Genomic DNA, 12,233 nt, shown 5'->3' with positions numbered 1-12,233 from the left:
CTAGGCTTTAGAGCAACAAGAGTGTTCTGAATATTACTTCGTAAAATTCCTAAAGATTACAGGAAGTTCTTCTGCAGTCCAATTGTTTAAAGAAATTCCTGGTTCGTAGGGGCGAATGCCCTCAAGGTTTCTTTGTTCAGTCCCTTCCTCATGTATGACATTGATGGAATGATTTTCATTTCCAAACACCCCCTTCTCCGAGTAAGCTATCCCTCCTAACACAAAAGTCGAGGATATGTAAGGGAACGTCGTTAATTCCCATTCAACTTCTTTTTCACTCAACCGTGACCCTCTTCTCTCTCTCTCTTTTTCTTTCTCTTTTTAATAACTTTAACTAATTAGGGTCTTTTTATGGATTTAAATGTATTTGATGTGATGCAATGCAAATGCATGAATGCAAAAGAAAAGGAGATGTTGATCTTGAATTCAATTCCATTAGAATAACTTTTCTAGAAAACAGATTTATTTACATGAAAATAGATTACATATGCGGTTTTGCCCTTCATAGTCCAAGTAAACGCTGATCTTTTCTTCATGGTCGAATCCCGTAAATTCTCCAAAAGATGCCTTTGCTAGCTCCTTACTACTTAATCTGAGCCTCGATCTCTTGCTCGCTTATCTCCATGATACTTATCAAAAAGTGCCGGCTCTTGGATAATCTTCGTTGACAATTAAATCAAGTCATGTATTCCTTCGTGGACTTCCGACTTTCTCTCGTCATGCTCTTGGATAACCTTTGTTGGCTTGAATCTCTGGCAATTACATCATGTATTCCTCCGTGTACTACCAGCTTTCTCTCGTCGTGTTTACTTGGACTATATTCAGACGACCGCACTATAATCTACTTTATCAAGAAATTTGTTTCCTTATGACAAACTATTCTATTTAGGAATCGAATTTCGAATCAACATCTTCTTTTCTTTGATGTAATGTAATGCAAATGCATGAATGCAAAAACATATTGATCTCGATTCAGTTTCATTTTAGAAAACGTTATTTAAGAAACAAAAGTCTTTTCATAAAACAGATTACAAATACGCTTTCGCTCGTAGGCCCAGAGTCTTAACCCTATCTAATAACAAAGCTAACTCTCGACCTCTATCTGAACTGTAGCTCATATTGGTGCTCAACCTGCTTGCCCTTTCTACCAGTATCTGTAAATGATCAGCTATCTCTTGAATTTGAATTACGGCTTCACCTATGAAGTAAGCTTTACAGCCAAAGACACCTCCTCTAATGTCTGTGAAGTTGCTCTGATTACCTTGAAAGAAAGATTAGCGAACAAGTAGGCATTCCAGCTTCGCAGCATACTGCCTTAAAATGATATCAAACATTTTCATTACTTCTTGAGAGTCTTTAAATTTCTGCCTCCATAGAACATTTCGAATTGCTTGCATGGGTATCTTAGCAGCATAGCTAATCTCAACTTTAAAGGTCTTTAAACGATACGATCTTCTTTAATCTCTTTCTTTCATGCTCATTTGGGCTGTCCCGGCCATCAGGGCTTGTATTTCCATTATTTCTGATAAGTACAACATCCTAAAGTACCACAGTAAATTCTAGCTTGTTGTTTGGTAGCGGTCCTATAGTAAGTGAGCCTTTCTACCATCATGAGCAAAATTCTTTCCATCCAATTCAATTTTGTAGGTCTTTAACCCTTACCATCCACGAGTTGACTATCTTCATCTGTAATGGTAGAAGTGTCCATCAGTACTCCCCACGCTCACCTTGAATTGTTCATCTATCTTCATGTCAAGCAAATACTGCAATTCCCCATAACTGTTGTAGAACAACTGCTTGGCTTCGTTACTCCATTAATCCAATATTTCCTTTAACTCTTGGAGGTTATTTTGCATCACACTAATGAGAGTGTAGTCCCATAATTCTGATGTGTATCATTCGATGACACTATTTCCTTTTTCTATCTGGGTTTTCTCTGACCAAGCACAAACGAAAGAGTTGTTCTCCACTTTATTAAGATATTCGTTCCCCATTACAAAACTTTCTAACTCAGAAATCGAACCTTGAATCGACACCTTTTAATGATAAATGACATGCAATGATAGCAAAATAAGAAAAACAAGTCAGTGTCACATAAAAAAATATAATAAATAAGAACTTATAAAGGTACACACTAAAGGTCATCATCATACTACCTGGGGCAAGCACTTAAAGTTCACTATATGTAGTTCAGTTCTAAAGTAAGGGTACCTAAACCGGCAGATTCCTCGATCCTCACCAATTATAGGCTCATATGGACCAAGTTCGGTTCAGGGGGACACATTTCCCTATGGCCATGCGGAGATGAAAATCTCACGAAGACATAGGTACGAATGTATCCCGGAAGCAATCCACTAGCCCATTCGGAGGTGAAAACCTCACGAAAGCATAGCTTCTCACTCCCACTTAAGGGTGTGACCACAACGGTCATGCAAATGCAATGTGTGCGTAAACAAAAACAAACATATGCAACTAACACATGTAATGTAGCACCCCAAACTCGGCCCATACGTTATGGCCGGATCCGACATGCCACATCGAAGCATTCAAAACATTTCTGATCCAGAAAGAAAACTTACTGAGTGTTTTAAAAGATGATTTCATTATAGGTTAAAGTGAATGGAAGCTGTGCACCAGGTAGGAAACCGGAAAAGAGGAGGTGAGTCCATCGGACTGCTTAAGTACGAAACTCCCTTCGGATCCAATCCTAGACATGCAAACCGCCATTGCCATACCTTAACATCATGTATATTTCTAGGAAACCGATTTGATTAAGTCCTTTTCAGGAAAAGTGATTAATTTTGGAAAATATCTCCATTGTGGAAGCTTTGCTTATTTTCGTGTTATTTTGAAATCAATTACTATTTTTGAAAACGCGCCCTAAAGCTATCCAATTTCAACAGTTAAATATAAATATTACCTATCTTAATAAAACATATAAAAACCATCAAAAATAAATACGCGGCCTTATTACATTTAAAAGCCCAAAACCTCAAACGTAATTAAAAGGATGTCCAGTTCACCAGAAGAAAATCAAACTTTCAGAACGGGTGGCCACTCCGAATTCCCTCACAGCTCCAAGCCCACTATGGTTGGGGATTTCCTGCGTGGATGAAAATAAAATGGGTGAGTATGGGGAAACTCAGTGTGTAAGGAAAACCCATTCAAAGCCCAAGTCAGCTCAAGCCTATTGGGCCTAAGCCCATTTAGGTAACAGTGGTACTGGACCAAAGCCCTTTTCAGATTACAATAAACTGGGCCTTAGCCCCTTATTTAGATAACAGTATGGCCCATAGGCCCATTTCAAAATACATGTAACATCAATAACATATGCAAGCCCATTTGGGGAGATTACTCAATCCACCAACCACTACACTCCACCCGTACTAGCCCTACACTCCATGTGGGGAATAGCTCAACCCACCCAGCCCAACACTCCACAGTTGCAGCCTTGCTGCTCAGTTAACAGTAAATTGAGGCAAAGCCTCCAGTACGTGGACAAGCCACTTTCAGTACTTCCTCCGTCAATATCCAATCCCATGCATCAGATAATAACAACATGGCATGCAGTAAATAACAACAGTCAAACATGCATTTAGGTCAATTTAACCCTAGGGGTATTTCGGTAATTTATCTCCTAGGGGTAAAACTGTAAATTTTCCACTTTTAAAGGTATTTCAGTAATTTATCTATTTTAGGGTTTTTCATGCATATTCCTACCTTTCATGTACTAACAGAATCACTACCGAGGGTTCTTACCGAATTGGGCCCGTTGGCCCATCATTCCAATTTTGGCCCATTAAGCCCAAAAATATCGAGGGCACAAAAATCATGCACTTTGCAGTCCAAACATTGCAGCTTACCAAAAACATTAATCGATTTATCTCACGAGCATTCGCACACTCACAAATCTACAAAATGCCAGTTTTCGGCATTTCGGCTTTTCGGCTTTTGCCGATCTAGACTAAGAAAGAGGGTGTTAGTTACACACCTGTTTGCGACGATATGCTGACGAGATCCACACACGAACCGCCTACAATTGGATTACTAACACGTTAATCTAACTATTCAAATACAAACTACGTATTAACCCCTTACAATATTCGGCCAACCACACCTTAAGATTATAGTAAGCTTATAAGAAATCAATAAGCAACTCATTAACAAATTTTTGTCAATGTTTACCACATAATCATAATTTCACTGCAAGCTGTCTTCCTGAGCAACAGTCACTAAATCATTTATAACTGGAGCTATGAAACTCCAAATCAAGTGCCGTTAATTTTCCCTGAAAATAGACTCATATATTTTATATCCATAAAATTTTCATAATTTTTGGTTTGGCCAATCAATACCAGATTTTTCTCAAAGTTTCGCATGTTTCACAGTTTGACTAATCTGACCACTCTTCATTACGAATCAAATTTCTCATTGTACAGAATTCAAAATATGTTATCGTTTATTTTATTTGAAAATAGACTCATTAAGCTTTAATTACATAATTTATTCAGCTTCTAACTCATCTCCCACAATTTATGGTGATTTTCCAAATTCACGTTACTGCTGCTGTCCCAAACAGATTTATTACCAAATCACTCTTTCACACACCTATCTTGCATGCTTGTTATTTAAACATGTATATCACCAATCAATCATCACATATCTATGATTTTACTTAAGTATAATCTCCATTTCATCATTTTAAAGCACAACATGTTAGCCGATTTTCCCCCTTAGCATCTAAGGCACATGCATGCTCATTTGTTTGGCTCAACTTCACCTATCTTCCATTTTTCATCAAAAGAACATGAAACAACAACCATTTCCTTCATTTTAATTCATGACTAAATGCTCACAACACAACTAAAAACCCAAATATGCTTCAAGAGTTAAGGTAGAATCAAGAAGAACTCATGAACATCAAGATAGAAGCAAACTACCATGAACTTACCTTCAATTTTCTTCCCCAACTGACCGAACATTCAAGAGCTTTCTCCTCTCCTTTCTCTTCTCTAACTTTAGGCTATGATGAACAAAGATGGACAAAACTTTGTTCTTTTCACCCCTTTTTCTTTTAATAAAATTTCATATTTCATCCATTTAATTCTTTAATACAAAAGACATGAAATTCCAATCATGGAACATTTAACATTTACCTACCCCATTATCATGGAACATTTACCTAACCCATTATCATGGAACATTTACCTAACTCATTATCAATTTGTATCAATTTGTACCATAAATTATGGATATCAAGTGCACATTTTATCTACAACAACATGATGGCTGGCCACTTCATGTAAAATGGGAGGTTTGTCACGCAAATCCTCCTATTTTGCACTCCTATTTATTTGGCCACTTCAATTTAGCCTATAGCATTTTCAAACATTTTCACATAGGTCATATTTCATAATTTCACCCCCTTTTTCTTATGGAACAAAAATTAACTAAAATTACCGGGTTCTATCTTAAGCTTGGGCCTTCTAGAGGCCCACTAACATAATTAAACCTATGCCAACATTCACAGAATTCCCGAAAGTTGGGGTGTTACATGTAAAAATGACATATTTTAAAAATTTTCCAAATTTTCGACATTAAGACAGAAAATAATCAATTTTCGGCTTGACTCTCTTATAGGTCCCCAGTGGAGTCGCCAGGCTGTCGAAACCATTTTTTAAAGGGAGGTTTGAAAAACGGCGTTCGACTTTTTGAAAATTAAAAATGGGAGTTGCTACCAACCTTTTTAGGTGTGATTGGATCACCTTTATAAAACATTTTGGTCTGCAAAATTCAAGAAAACAGGTTCGGGAGTCGGTTACGCACAAGGAAGGATTAGCACCCTCGTAACGCCCAAAATTGGTACCGAATTGATTATTTATTGTCCTAATGTCGAAAATTTGAAAAGATTTTAAAATTTGAACAATTTAAAGTTGAAACTTGAGATTCCTTTGTTCCGAAAGTATACAAACATCACATCCAGCATGTTAGGACACGATGTTTTAAATCCTCGTAACTAAAATTATCTCATGATTTTGAAAATTGATTAAAAAGGATATTTGGTTATTTAGTCAAACGAAAAAATCGTAACCCAGCATGTTAGGGCACTATTTTCCGAATTTTTAAACACCAAACATTGCCTTATTTAAGAAAAAAGCTTTTTCAATTAAATGAAATATATTTTTTAAAAACAATGAATAATATAGAATTTTAAAAAAATAATTTGATATAATACTAAAATTATTAAAAAATAAAATATAAAAGAGAATTTAAAAATCAAGGAGATAGGGATTAAATAAAAAAAGGTTGAAAATGAAGATGAACAAAGAATAAATAAGAACAAACCGTAGAAAATAAGAACGCAAGAGGGAGAGAAATTTGAGTGAATGCTCTCAAGAATTCTTATTGCTTCCCAAAATGCAAGTGAAGTCAAGTTGTTTTATAATGAGGGGAGAGGCCTCTATTTATAGTTGAGGCTCCCCAAATCTAACGGTACAGATCAATTACATTAACGGTTAAGATTAAAGGATATCTACAAATTAAATCTCCAAGATGACAAAATCATATATTTTAAGATTGTATATCATATCTAAGATTGCAATCATATCTAAGATTGTATCATATCTAAGATTGCATATCACATCTAAGATTGCATATCATTGAGGATTATATTTCCATATGAGTCAAACTTGTAGATGGACCTTAAATCTTTTCAAGTAATGGGCCATTCTGAACGGGCCAAATTATATTTGTAATTCTGGACTGAACTTGGACTTCGTTTTTTTTTTTGGGGTTTATTATTATTATTTTTTTGGGACTTATTTCTGGGCCCGGGCAAAATTGAGTGTCTACACAAATCATACCATAAAATTTTTAATTCTTTAGGAGAGCTGGACATGCATGAAAGTTTAAGTCTCTAGAATTGACTTAGTAATTTCTTGAGGCAAAATCCTATGAAGCATAGATTTTGAAAATGACTTAGGCAAACTTTTTTTGGACTATTTGAGCCTTTCAAGCCAACCTTAACGAATATTTATCCTTTGAAACCCAACTTTGAGACTATATGGCCTGATTTTATTTAAACCATTGCAATATTAAGCCATCACTTCTCTCAGAATTATTTCTAAATTGTCCCAAACACTAGACTCAGTCTATCCAGAATATTCTCTGAAAATAAGTTTTGGGTGAGTTGAAAAGAAGTATCAAATGCTCAAAAAAATTCATAGTACATATAATAATATGCTTGAAAAAAGAAGAACAAGAAAGAACATATGTACTCGAAAGAAATAGATGTACAAAAGAGCATATAAAAGCAAAATGAGTTGGGGTATTAAATGTACTTATTTCGAAGGTCCAATACAAGCTAAGTCTAGGGTTTTTAGCTTAAAATTATCTATTTTTTATCAACCCTTAGCCCAGCCATGTCACAACCTATTTAAAAGCCCTTTCGATTCAAATTTACATGCTGCCTATATTAGTGTAGAGAAATTGCTATCAACATACGAAAACATAAGTTAAACTTAGTGATTGCAGTTTAGTCTCGAATAAGGGAATAAAAATTAATTGGTAAAGATTAGCATGTCTTTATTAAGAAAACATTTAGTCTATTCTTGCAAGCATGATAACAATTGAGAATAATTTGAACAATATGTATACTTGAGTTGTATAATTTCAAAATTCTTGTTCTTGAGCATAATTACACTAGACTCATAATTGTGGGGGAAATGTATTCTAAAGACATTTTTTAATGGTAATTTCAAGCACTTTCTCTTTTAACATTAAGCATTACTCGGGATGAGCAATGAATTAAGTTTGGGGGTGTGGAAACACAAAAATATATAGACCTTTTCAGCACCTTTTGAGCTCTAATTCATGCAGTTTCGTAGTAAATTTTGTTGAATTTTATACTTTCATTATAAAATAATTAATTTGCACTTAAATTATTAACATGTTGAATTTTAATTATTTTTATAATAAATTTTCACAGATTTGGTTTATTTTTGACAGTTTTGCACAAAAGGTGAAGATTGGCTTAGCAGACACCTTGAAAAGCTTGAACCGTTGGGGAATTTTTGCATCGAGTGAACCAAGAGAAATATTAAATATTTTTCCAGCCAAGGTCGGTCCAAATGATGACCATTTTATGTACTTTATATTTAATTTTTACCCATGTTAAATTGGGTTAAAAATTAATATAAAGCCTGAAGGAGAAAATGGCCCAGTGTGCTAAGCATTGAAGACTAATCCAATAAGAAAATTTGCAGCCCAAAACCGAACCAATAAGCTAACCCAATCAGCTTATTTAGCTGATTAAATTAATTGTAAAACAGCCCTCAAGTTTCCTTAAAATCCTATTCAAACCCCTCCATTTTGCTCCATGTGTGGCCAGCCAAGGGAAGTGTTTGGCTGCTAATTATTTTCTATTTTTAGCAGCCACTCCCACCTATAAATATTCCCTTCACCTATTTATTCAACACACCTCTTCCCCACACATTGATCTCTCTTTCACTCACTTTCTCTCTTTTGTTTTCCCTTTTTCTTGTCCATTTCCCTTGTTGATTTCCCTCTTGAAGAATATTCATCTTCCACCTTGTAATAGCATCATTAAATTGTTCATGGAGGTCTCGGTTCAATAGAATGAGCAGAGAAAAAGAGGAGCGCAGTAGTCTGGCTTCATAGAAATACTGGATTTGTTTCCTAGTTCCCTTTTCTTTAATTTTCTTATTTATGTTGTGATCATGAATATGAATAATTGTTTTGTTTTTGTTCTTGTTCTTGTTCTAATTAAAATAAATTAAATTAGCTTGTGTTAGATTGATTTCATTTTGTCCACTTGAATATTTGAAATCATGTTTGTGTTATTATAGGCCTTGGTGAGTTGTTCAATTAAATAAAATCATGCTTATGTTATACTTGCATTATAAAATGTAAGGTAACGAGTGAATTAATTATTAAAAGTATTGAAATTATATTAATTGACACATTATTTAATTGATGCATGCTTAATCTTCTAAGGTAGCTCAAGGTTAAATTAGCGACGATATTGAATGATACATTAGCCTTGCATAAGTTGCAAGATTATTGTGATTTAACTGTTTCAATATAAAAATATATTGTTATCTCACTTAATCTTTTATGTGGTTATAAAGATTGATTAATTGTTTGAATATGTATTTAAAAATCTTCAAGAGATTAGTTAATTTAGTAAGTACGTATAAGCAATAGTTAGCAAATTACCAAGTTGCCATGAAAATATTCGTAACAACATGAACACGAGTTTAGTAATTCTAAGTTAAGGAATGTAATTGATCTAACACAATTATATCATTTTGATTAAAACCATCTTTTGAAATTGTGCATTGAAATTTTTATTTATTTTTATTTAATTTTACTTAGTTAAATTTTAGCTTTTAATTAGTTAAATTTTAGTTTTTAATCACTTCTTTAAAATCAAAATATTATTAATCACCAAAGTATTTGATTTACATTTCATAAATATTTTTCTTTCACAGTTCTTGTGGGTACGATAACTCGAAATTTACTTGTCACTTTATTACTTGATAACGATTGTGTACACTTGAACATTTTCATTGTTCCAACAGTTCATCACTTGGTGTGAATTCTGGACATATTTTGAGCAACCCTAGGCTTAATAAAAAAGACCATTATGTAGCCAAAATGGGTTTCAAAAATTTTAATGTCTCGAATCAGATTGCTAATTCCTATACAGAAGCCGAATATGCTATTAACAATTTAGAGAGTTCTTCCAATATTGATACTTTTATGGAAGTGGGTAAGATTTCGAACCACCTTGTTAGTGCTCAGTTGGTCATGACATCACATATCAATCCTACTTTTGAAGGTCTGATCGAGATTGAGATAGCTATTAAAGATGGTTTTTTTAGACCCTATTAAACACTTGACATTACTTTTATTGATAATTCGATTTTGAAAAATAATAATTGGGTAGAGGGTAGTGGTCTTGGAGAATCGAGAGAAGGATACCTGGGATTTAAAGGACAGGGCTCGGGATCCAAAGGGGTTTCTGTCCATAGCAAAAATAGCCTCAATATAACTATTAGGGGTCGTGGTGGTCGTTTCAAAGTTGCTAGAAATTCTCAGATTCCTCTATCTAATGTGATGAACTCCATGGCCGAGTTGATTAGTGTCCAAGTTGGGACGCGTTTTGATACTGACGTAGTGTGTACTGTTGGGGTTGTCCAGAAGGAACCAAAAAACTCCCAAGCAGTAGAGGTATGGTTTTCAATCTCTTTTCTTATTATTTTATGTATTTAACAGTTTTTTCATGTAATTGTCAAGGATAAGCGAATAGTAAATTCCCGTGTATTTTTCATGAGTAAAACTGTTGGAATAAACTAGATATTATTGGTTTATTACAAACTAGAGTTAGTGGAAGTAAAGAAGACTCGATCATTGCAAAGCTGGGTTTGCAATTTTCTCACATGTGGAAGCTATCAGCTTTTGTGAAGGCATTTGGATTTGTTGGAAGGATTCAATAAAAGTTGAGATCATTCGTAACCATCCTTAATTTGTCTTAATTTGAGCCTATACTACTAAAGCGTCAAGGCCTATTTTCATTACATTTGTTTATGAGAGTCTGAACACACAATGGAGAAGAATTCTTTGAGATGATCTAAAGAAGACTATAAACTGGTGATGAAAGTTATTGCTAACCAGTTCAAAGTTGTTTTCCCAAGGATAATCTCGCAGGAACATGCTGGTTTTGTTGCAGCTAGGAATATCACGGATAATGTTCTTATTTCTTAGGAGGTAATTCATCCCATGAAAAGTAAGCAGAAGAACAAAAACTGGATGGTCATAAAAATTAATTTGGAAACGGCATATAACAGGGTTCGTTGCAAATTCATTGATGCTTCTCTCCATGCTGTAGTTATACCTAATATTATTCATCATGTTATTATGTTTGCTATCACATCTTCTTCTATGTAGGTATACCTAATATTATTCATCATGTTATTATGTTTGCTATCACATCTTCTTCTATGTAGGTTCTGTGGAATAGAGTTCCAACTCAGAAATTTAGGCCTGAAAGGGGAATATGACAGGGATGTCCACTCTTTCTGTACCTTTTTGTTCTGTGTATGGAGTGGCTAAGTCATAGTATTCATTCTGCCATTAATATAGGGAAGTGGAAGCCTATACAATTATCTCGACAAGGACCAGGTTTGTCTCATCTCTTTTTTATAGATGATCTCATTATTTTTGGCCAAACTAAAATGCAACAGGATCAAATCATTAAGGAAACTTCAGATAAGTTTTGTGGTTACTCTAGTCATCAAATCAATAAGAGGAAAACAAATATGTTTTTTTCTAAAGGAAGGAGTTAGGAGATCAGATTAGCAGTTTCCTTGGATTTTATACGGTTCAGAATCTTGGACCATAATTGCGAGTTCCCCTCTTTCATAGCAAAGTCAATAATAGTGCCTTGATTTTTGTGGTAGAGAAGGTTCAGCGTAAGCTCTACAGTTGGGATGCTAGGAAATTATCCATGGTAGGAAGGTCTACCCTTGTGTTTATTACCTATTCTGAGTTATTTCATGTAGTCGATGATGATATCTAAAGGCATATGCAAAGAAATTAAGAGGTTAGTTAGACAGTTTATTTGGGGTTCCTCGAGTGAGAAAAAGAAGCTGGCAATGGTCAATTGGAACTCTATATTCCAACCACAGTGTAATGGGGGTTTGGGCCTTAGACATTTGAGAGATCACAACACTTCATTTATGGTGAAACTTGGATTCCATTTGATAACAAACTCTAACGCTTTGTGGGTTCGTATCCTTAGATCAAAATATAGGATCCAAGATGGCATCCTTGAGGATATTTTGCGAAGCAAGTGTTCCCACCTTTGATGGGTACTCTCAAAAGTCTGGCCATTAATCCATGAGAATATTTTATGGTCACTGGGTAATGGAAAAAGTATCATGCAACACCCCTAACCCTTCTTCATTTTCGGATTAGGGTCACTTGCATTACTAGCACTTCATACATTTAATTCAATCATAATCAACATATAAAATAACTAATAACATTATAATATGTAGGGGCAGGTCACGACAATCTAATACTTTCATGCTAGATTCTTATACATTCAAATAATAAATTATGTTATGCATTTCTAAACTTGGTCTTCCATTGTCTACACTCTTATCACTATTTATACATGCTAAACTTAGTTTTCCACTGTTTACACT

This window comes from Gossypium hirsutum, chromosome A08 (assembly GCF_007990345.1).
Source record: "Gossypium hirsutum isolate 1008001.06 chromosome A08, Gossypium_hirsutum_v2.1, whole genome shotgun sequence".
In the NCBI taxonomy this organism is placed as follows: Eukaryota; Viridiplantae; Streptophyta; class Magnoliopsida; order Malvales; family Malvaceae; genus Gossypium; species Gossypium hirsutum.
The sequence above is the reverse complement of the archived record's forward strand: the minus strand, read 5'-3'. Positions refer to the sequence as shown.